Source organism: Melopsittacus undulatus, chromosome 4 (genome assembly GCF_012275295.1).
Source record: "Melopsittacus undulatus isolate bMelUnd1 chromosome 4, bMelUnd1.mat.Z, whole genome shotgun sequence".
Classification (NCBI taxonomy): domain Eukaryota; kingdom Metazoa; phylum Chordata; class Aves; order Psittaciformes; family Psittaculidae; genus Melopsittacus; species Melopsittacus undulatus.
In genome coordinates, this window is record NC_047530.1 from 35,365,146 (window position 1) to 35,374,572 (window position 9,427).

Sequence of the window (9,427 nt, forward strand, 5' to 3'; positions counted from 1 at the left end):
TGCTGCTGGATCTCCAAGCATGGGAGGATGTGGGCACCATGCGGGCAGGCAGCACCAGCCACGCACAGCCTGGCCAGGGCCTGAATACAGGGCAGCACTTCCCACCTACCCCCCAGAATCAGGGGCAGAGCCGGCTGCGACAGACCCACATTCCCCTGCACAGGGGAGGACTCTGCTCCCTTCCCTGGGGTCTGACTGCAAGGGATATCTGGCCCCAAGCAAGATGCTTCTCCTTTCCCACAGGAGACTGCAGAGCTCATGCTTTGCAAAAGGAGAGCTGGAAGAGCGGCAGCAGAGGCTGAGCCACCATCACAGCAGCCACCTCAATTCCGTTAATTAAAGAAAGTTAATTTCTTAATTTTCAAGTGCTCACCCTGGACCTTTGCAGGGCTCTCTGAAGGCAGCTTGCCATTGGGAATAGGAGACAAACTGGGGCTGCAGCTGCTAAGCCAAGAAATTGCCTCTCCCGCATGCCAGCTCCCTAGTGGTTTGATGTCTGCATGCTTGTAATTTCAAATCCACTTTGAGCATCACCCACCGCCCAGGCAGCGTGACCAGGCACTAATCAGTTACATTAAAATATGCTAATTGGCTCTTCCCAATTGCTAGTCAGGCAGGACAGTGCTCAGCACTTGCAGGCGTGGGAGCACTCCATGGATCCAGGTCCCAGTTTTTTGGCTGCCCTAGGGAAGCAAGGTCTGTCCACAGGGCTGCCCAGCCACCGCCAGCCTCGCTCCAAAAGGCACCATGGTTGGGCCCTCAGCACAGGCAGCTCAAGTTGTCCAAGCCACCAGTGCAGCTGAAATCCAGCTGCTCATCTCAAAGTATACCACCCCAGCCCTCCAGGAGGTCAGCCACTGCTGCTTCCAGCAGGGCCCTGAGGCTGCTCTCACCCACTCCTGTGTCACTCCAAGCATCTGGTGCAGCTTCTTGCTCAGGGTTTTCCTCTATTCATCCCAGTATCCTGCCACTAGCTAAATGTTCCTCCACTCTTCCCACCCCAGATCCTGCTTTTTGCGACATTTAGCACTTTGCTCACCCCCTTGAAGAAGGACCCATTGGATGTCTTCTTCTATACCTGCAGGCTTGCACTTGGTAAGCACCAAGCCAGCTTTTGTGAATCAAACATCCTTTCATTACTCTGTACACAGCTAGTCTGCACTTCCCTAGAGGTCAGGCCCACTGCCCACCTACCATCTCAACAACAGATGCTCTGACCTGGCCCATGTCTGCACTGAAAGGCCAGGGCATGCTGTGTTGCTTCCTTGTGGTCTGGACATGCACATAGATAGGAATGCAGGTCAGTTCCCTCTGTGGAAAACACATCCCGCTCTGTGATGTACATGTGTGTGAGAAAGAAACAAAATAAATATGTGTTTTATGGAGCCTAAAGTGGAGGTCATGGATCAGAGCCAGATCTTTCCTGCAAGTCTCAGGGAAATGACCCCTCCATGTCACGAGGTGCAACTGCCGATTCCTGACAGAGAAGATCCAGGCTGAGCACCTGACCTTCAGGAAATGGCATCTGCTGTGATGCTTCAAGCAATGAAAGATTGATTGAAGAGATGCTAGGGAAAAGTGATGGTGTTTTTAATGAGAATGTCAGTGGATTATGGGGCAAGGATGTAAGCTGACAAGCTGAGCTGGGAGAGCCAGTGAGGAAGATGCACATCATGCAATGAACCGTATTACTGTTCCGGTCAAAAACAGGGGTCTGTGTGCAAGCTGTCCCTGTCCACATTCCCAGCCTTCCTGGGGGCAAACACTCAATGCACTGATGTTCTCCCCAGCTAAAACAGTTGCCAGCAACGCAGCTAACAAATGCACGGTGGCATGGCTCTTTATGAAAATCATTAACACTAAATAGGCTGTATCATATACAAAATACATACCAAAAACTACTTTGTCAGCCTTTCCTCCATGTACAGAATAGCATCATAATGAGAAAAAAAGCCACCAAAAAGAAATAAAACATATTTCTGTGGACTAGCATTCTGCTTCTAGAAGCAGCTGGTAGCAAACACCTCTAGAAGAGCATAAGAACAGAGCACTGTCCTCTCCCACTCACCAGCACAAGGCATCCTGTACCAGCAAATTCTTCTTGAAGGAGATTTGGATGCTGTATAAAATGTGGGCATCCACAACACCTTGCAGCAAAGGGCTCCATGGGTAAGCCACATGTTGTGTGAGCACAGCTCTTCATTACTCTTCTGACACATTCATGAGCTGTTTTCACCCACTTCTTAGCCTGGAACATGCAGTCAATTTTTGAGCCTAGTCATCAACAAGTAATTATTTAGTAATTTCCCTGCTCATGGTATTGGCTTTAGTTACGGTTTATCATCTTCAGCTTGCTTCATTGTGATCTTTGCACTTCTTTTCTCCCTCCTCTCCTTTCCACTGCGCTAAAATGAAGCCACCACTCAAGTAGAGGTAATATGGGGTTGAACAGGCTGGAGTTACAAGAAGGAGGATCTGGGAATGCTCAAATGAACTGAAACTAGAAGGGAAATGTGAGTGAATGACATATGATTAACAGCTAACCATGATACCCCAGAACAAGAGTAGAGTCCTGAAACACTGGTGGTCAGAGCCTTGCTTCTGGCCCTTCATCCATCTTCCCAGGTAGCTCAGCAACTGGCAGCTCTGCCACTGCTTCAGCAGACCTCCAAGAGCCTCAGGCAGAGCTCTAGCACACTGAGACAAGGCAGATGCAGCAGCTCTTTCGCTCCCTGTTGGTGAGCAACCCAGTAAGTGTGTCAGTTGTGCTGGAGTGAGTTTGGTGGTCTGTGATGATTTTTTCTCTGTAGCTCCTTCATTTGCTGCTACTTCCCCTTGGGTGAGATGATGAAGGCTTTGGGGAGGTGACTTGATCCCACCCTGGCAGTGAGGGTGGGATTGCAGCTTCCTTTTAGCTTGATTGTTGCTCAGTTTCCTCCAGCTGCCTCTCTGGTAAGGGAGAGCAGAGGAAGGAGTCATGCTTCTCTGAATGAGGCCATGTTTGCCTTTGTAGATGTCTGGGGCCTCCAGCTACACAAAAGTTGCCCAGGCTACCCAAGCAGGAGCAGGGTTTGAAAGCAGCTTGTCAGGGAATTTTGTGCCAGGGCTGTGCTTCCCTTCCCTTCCATTCCCTTTCCTTCCATATTCCTTCCCTTTCTCTTTCCTTCCTTTCTTTTTGCTTTTCTAGTCCTTCCCTAGTCTTTCCTTTTCTTTCTCTTTCATTCCTTTCCTTTCCCTTCCCTATTCTTTTCCTATTAATTTCCTTCCTTTCCCTTCCCATTCATATAATTTTCCTAGCCCTTCCCTAGCTCTCCCCTAGACTTTCCCTAGCATTTATCTAGTCTTTCTGTAGCCCTTCCTTAGTCCTTATTTAGTCTTTCCCTAGTCTTTCCCTAGCCCTTCCCTAGTCCTTCCTTAGTCTTTCCCTACTCTTTCCCTAGTATTTCCCTAGTCTTTCCCTAGTCCTTCCTTGTCTTTCATTTGTCTTTCCCTAGCCCTTCCCTAGTCCTTCCTTAGTCTTTCCCTAACCCTTCTCTAGTCCTTAGTCTTTTCGTAGCCCTTCCCTAGTATTTCACTAGTCTTTCCCTAGCCCTTCCCTAGTCCTTCCTTATTCTTTCCCTAGTCTTTCCCTAGCACTTCCCTAGTCCTTCCTTAAGTCTTTCCCTATTCCCTCCCGTATCTTCCCTGTCTCCCGGCGGGCTCCCAGCACCACCTGCCGGCTGGCACGGGCATCCCCGGTGTGCGGGGCTGCTCTGCGGTCCCCATGTGCCAGCCCCTCCGCAGCAGCCCCTGCAGCCGGTCTCTGTGCGGGAGGGACAGGCCCTCCGCTCGTACAGGGACCTGCAGCTCTTCCGCGGCTGCAAAGGTGCCGGAGAGGGGCCAGCGGCAGCCCTGGAAAAGGGTGGGGGGAGGGAGGAAGGGATCAGGGAGGGGCTGGGGGTGGATAGGTGGGTGCCCGGGCAGGTCCCAGAAGTGCTGGGGTCGGGAGGACGCTTGGGAAGCCGGTGTCCCCTGCGCAGAGCCCCTCTCTTCCCGGCGATCACCCCAGGCCCTCCACTGGTTCTTTCTAACTCCAGCCACCTTGGTCTTTCCAGCTTTCACAACGCACAAAAGTCCCCTTCATCCCCACATCTTCATCTCTTCCACTCCTATTTCCCAGCTCCTTTCAGTCCTGCCCTCCACACCATGCCAGGCCTCCTCCTGCCTGAACCAGGCACAGTCCACTCAGAACCCCCAACGTGACCACGTCCCTGCTCCCACCTATGTGGCTGCTGCTCCCTATGCTCTCTGGGCACAGCCTGCTCACTGTCCCCTCCAGCTCTATGGGGCAGCTCCCTTTCCTCAGCTGTGAGTGAAGCATATCCTGGCTGCTGCTGCTGGCAGGCATTTTGGAAAGCTGGGTACTGGCTGTGCTTATCCCAAATCCACCACACAGGAATCTGAGAGAAGCAAGTGAAGACAAGTCTGGAGAAAGTCCAAGTCTCACTGCAAGGGGACTTCTCCCTTATTTTTGTTCTTCTTTTTCCTGTTTTCTCCCAATAACGCCTTACTGGGTCTTCAGGGGTGAATAATTCACCTTGCTCATTGCTGTTTACACTGCTGTCCTCTGTAGTCATCATCTGCAGTCCTCCACTGCGGAGGTCTGCTGCTCCTCCACTGCAGTCCTCTGCTGGGTTTTCCTCATTCAGTCACTGCCCCTGCAAGAAGGGGCAAGAGCTAAGGCTGAAGATGCTGCCCCCACAGCAGATACTGCATTGGCTCTGTAGGCCCTGGACCACTGGCCTGTGGAGATGCCCAGAAGTTTGAGGATAAGGGAAAATATCATCTGACAGGAGCATGCCCACTCTTCAGGCAGCCTGATGTGTGGTTGCCTTGATATGGTGCCATCAGCCTAACCTTGGGCTCACCCAAAGCAGTGCCAAAGGCTTCATCTGTTTGATACCAAATACACCAGGTGGTTCCTGGAATGTAGCAAAGAGCTAGCCATGATCTAATTGTGGCTTCCTTTTCCTTCAGCCAAGAAAAGAAAGGAGCATCTTAGTTCTTTTTTCTTGGCTTATTTAGGGAGATATTACTGGGCCAAGGTTTACCCTTCAGCCCTGCCCAGCTCAGAAGGGGTATTGGCCTCAGGATCTGGTATTTGCTTCCAAGAGATATCTTCACACATCCCAGGCACAAAGAAAGAGTTGCCTCCCCTGGGAGTCCAGGCCACATGGGGGCTGGAAACAGGGGAATGTGGGGCTGCCTCCAGCCTCCTCAGAATAAAACCCGGTTCTGCCTCTCATCCTCTCCCTGGTCAGGGCTTAAAATTTCTTCCCTTAAAACAAGCCAGATCTGTTCCAGGAGAAGATGCTTCTCATCATCAGTATGGACAGAATGCTGCCCAGAGGATGCCGTGGGTGGTGATGAGACTCAACAGAGGTTTGGCTTAGTGCTGCGTAGAAAACACCTCGTCCCCCTCAGGGACCAGACTGGACTCGTCAGGATAATGGCCCTTTTTCTGCACCAAATCCAGGGCTTAAAGGCTTAAATGTGTGCTCAGAAAGTGAAGTGCCTGGGCAATAGCTCCTTCTAATCTGTCAGAGATTGAGCCCAGCATCCTTCATACCCAGCTACCTGATGGGATGGGGCTGGCTCTTTCAGTGGAGCTGGGCAACTGTCCATATGGCACATGGGGACAGAGAAAGGGAAGAAGCGAGATGGTTTTTGACTTGGCACTAGGGGCTGGAGGGCTGGTCTCTGCTCTCAGTGCTGTTAGTGCATTTTACATAATGAAACATAAATGGATACAGCACCACTGGGGAGGGTGGAAACAAAGCAGGCAGAACCTGGCCCTTTGTTTAGCAAACACGTAGTTATACCATTGCCACCTGCAGTGTGGCTGGGGCAGTGGCTGTGTGCAGTGCATCTAGTGCACTAGCTGAGAGACAGCATTTTTGCAGAGCCAAAGTAATTTAGGAACTGCTCTTAGAGACCCACTGGAGGAGCATCTCAATGGCAAGGGCAGCAGCCAAGTGATGGCAGGGAGAGATCACTTCTCCAATAGCACTGCTGTGGCAGGCAGGAGTGTTAATCCTAGTCTATTTTCTGGAATTGATTGAACACTCTGTTCATTTATCTGCAGCTTCTGCTGAAACATTTCATATTTCAGATCTGATTTCACTGTTCCCAAGGCTGAAAGGCTTACTTCTCTAGAGAGCAGCAGTTCTGCAAGAGAACAACAAGTAGGAGCCCTAGGGAAGCAGCAAAAGGAAAGGAATATTTTATCTTTAGTAACTGGTCATTTCCATTTTGGAGACCGTGCAAGAAGAACCATCTGGTGGGTGCTGAATATTCACTATGTAAACAGTGGCTTGGTTATGAATATGTGCATGTGTTATTGTTCTTTATTATTTATATGATTGCCTAGGTGTGCATGACACTTCACAAGCAGAAAGGAAAACCAGGACTCTTGTGCCTTTATGTGCCTGATAAAGATTTGACACAATGCTTAATAGCAACAGAGCAGATGAGGATTGGGCACCCAGCTGGGGGTATGGAGGAAGGTGCCACCCCTGTGAAGCAGGGCAGTGTGCAGCTTTTGGAGCTGCTCCCACAGACAGTAGGTTGCTTCAGATTACCACCCTCACATATTTATGTCCTTCGGGTTTTAATCCTCCCCTGCAATAAGCACAATTTACATTTATTAGTTTGATTCTCTACTGCTTAAGAGCTCTGCCCCCACAGTGTCCTGTCTGGAAATGATGCAGAACAAAAGGAATGTCGGTTCAATACCTTTCCTTGCTGTGGTATTCACCTGGGGGTGATGGAACCACTCAGTTAGCTTGATCTGTATGGCTCAGGAGCTTCCAATCAGTCATCTGAAACAAAAAGGGATGCTTTGTTGTGTACTTTTCTGCTAGCTGAAGTATCTTGAAGGCAAAAAGACTCCAATCAGTTCCTGGATGACACCTTGTTGTCAGGGTATAATGTCTGGTACCAAAGCTTTCTGTGGATGATGGGAGTTAGAGAGCATCCAGACTATGAGCAGAGGATACTCAGAGCTTTTCAGGAAGCCCGTAGCATTTCCCCCTTCTTCTCCCTCCTTTTCTTTGCTCTGTCTAAGCTTTCTTATAGGTTTTTTTTTTGCCACAGCATTTATCCTTTTCTCTGGTACCCAGCCAGATGTGGTCAGGGTTTAATGAAGGGGGCAGCCGCAGGCACTTGAAGGGAAGGATCTCGGGTCCTTTGAGATAACACTCCCAACACTATTAGGGAGACAGGGCTCAGGGTCACCTGCAGGACAAAGGGGATGGAGGAGTGGGTGCACCACAGCCAGGGACAACAGCCCTAGGCTGACTTAAGGCCCATAAGTCCCTTCTGCCCTGCAACAGTCCCTTCCCTTCTGTCATCATAATTTTTCTTTCCTGCTGTTACACTCTGACACACTGAACTTTACTGAATTGCAGAAGTTTGTTTCCTGACACCACCAGCAAGCAACAACTGAGCCAAATGTTGGTTTTTGTAACAGTTTTCCTAACACAGCAGGGCGCACTCTAAATTGTGACTTAGTGCACTTGTTTCTAGCAGGCCTGGTGCTTCATTGTACAGGCCAGCTAGAACAGGCCAGAGCATCATCAACAATGCAGTATCCCAGCTCCTTGGAAACACATTGCCAATTTGGTCTTTATCATTTGCTCCCAAAAAGATGCTTAGATGTCTGTATGACTCCAGGGATGAGGGACCAGGCTAGGAAGGACAGGGAGACACATAAGGACTTTCACACAGGATGAGCCCATGTTAGTGACTGCTCTATGATTTTTTGTGACAATAGCTCTGTATTCTTTGTTCAGCACCTGTAAATAGAAGGCATTCCACAGTCCCAGGTCTCCTGTTAGTCACCACCAGCATCAGAGGAATGCAACCATTGTGGCAGCTTCTTGGTTGCAGGAGGAGAAGCAGTCCCATGTAGACAGCTCAGGCAGAGCACAGAAAATAAATTAGCTAATGTTTTAAAGGATGGCCTTTCTTGTAATGTAGACACCAAGTCCAGTTAATATATATATACATATATATATACTGTGAATTAGGAGACTCCTAAGACACATCTCTTACAAAGCCAGAAGTTTTTTCCTTGTCTAAATACACCCTTGGTGCTCTTGCTACCAGGGCCACCAGAGTCCTGGACTTTCTGGCAGAAACAACAGCCTGGTATGTGCAGTGGGCTGCTTTTTAGATGTTCAGAGGTAGGTTTTGGTTGATAGACATAAAATAACTTTTACAGCCTACTCAAGAACTTATTCTTCATTTGGAGGGGCTTGATCCTTTGTCAATAAACATTTCACTCTGTCTTCTGAAGTGCTGGACATCTACTTGCTGAAGAACATCAGCACAGGGAAAGGTGGAGAACAAGCCCTTTTGAATAGCTGGGTTCTACGTGAATTTTTTCCCCTCTGAATTCCATTTCTCCTCTTCATTCACATGGCTTATTGACCTGAAAATATCTCTCAAATACAAAGATACAGCAAGCCATGGATATGTCATTGGATAGCAGATTATTTTACTCATTTACTTTAGAACTGTCTGGATTAGTTTTCAAAGCATGTTGCTATTGGAATCATGTGTCCCTGCATAAATCCCTTGTACACCAAACGTTACATCCTACCTTACTTTTTACACTGAATGATAAGCTGGAAGGTTTGTAATGAGAAAAGAGCAGCTGTACCAGCCTGGGGAAGGCTCAGCATACTGAAGCAGGAGGTATGGCTGTATAAAACTGCTCTCTTTCTCAACACTGTCCTTGAAGGAAGGAAGAGAGAAGGGCAGGTGAAGACTGGCCAGATGGGAGCTGAAAAAGAGCTTCAGTAGCTTAAGTCATAAATTGAGACACAGCACACACTTGACAGTGTGCTAAAGTCATGCCCATCTGTCAAGCATTTAGTTACCGTCTCTCCTCTTGTTAGTAAGTGTCCTCCTCACTGAACCCCCCAGCAGAACTGATATACCACAACTGGCAATCTACATCAAAATGATTAAAATATGACTACCTTAAAGTCTGCTGTCGATGAGCCTGGCCTCAGTGCTGGGGTCGCTCTGCTCTCAGATACTTGAACAACACTACCAATATCCCTGGTCCTTCAGTCTTTTTTCAGTGGTTTCCACAACACAATCCAAGGGAAAACATTGAGGGAAAAGAGTGGCTTCATCTAGAGAAGACATGGTAGCCACTTTCAAGCATGTGAAAGACTGCATACTGAAAGGGTTAATCTTTCTCTGTAGCAACTAGGCAAGGACTAAGGCCTTAGACTGCTACAAGGGAATGTGTCAAATTAGGCATGAAGAAATACTCTGAAAGGATAACAGTGAACTGAATGGACTGCCTGGAGGTGGTGGAGAATCTCCATCACCAGAGATCTTCAGGACCTGATCATTTTGAAAGCTAAATAAC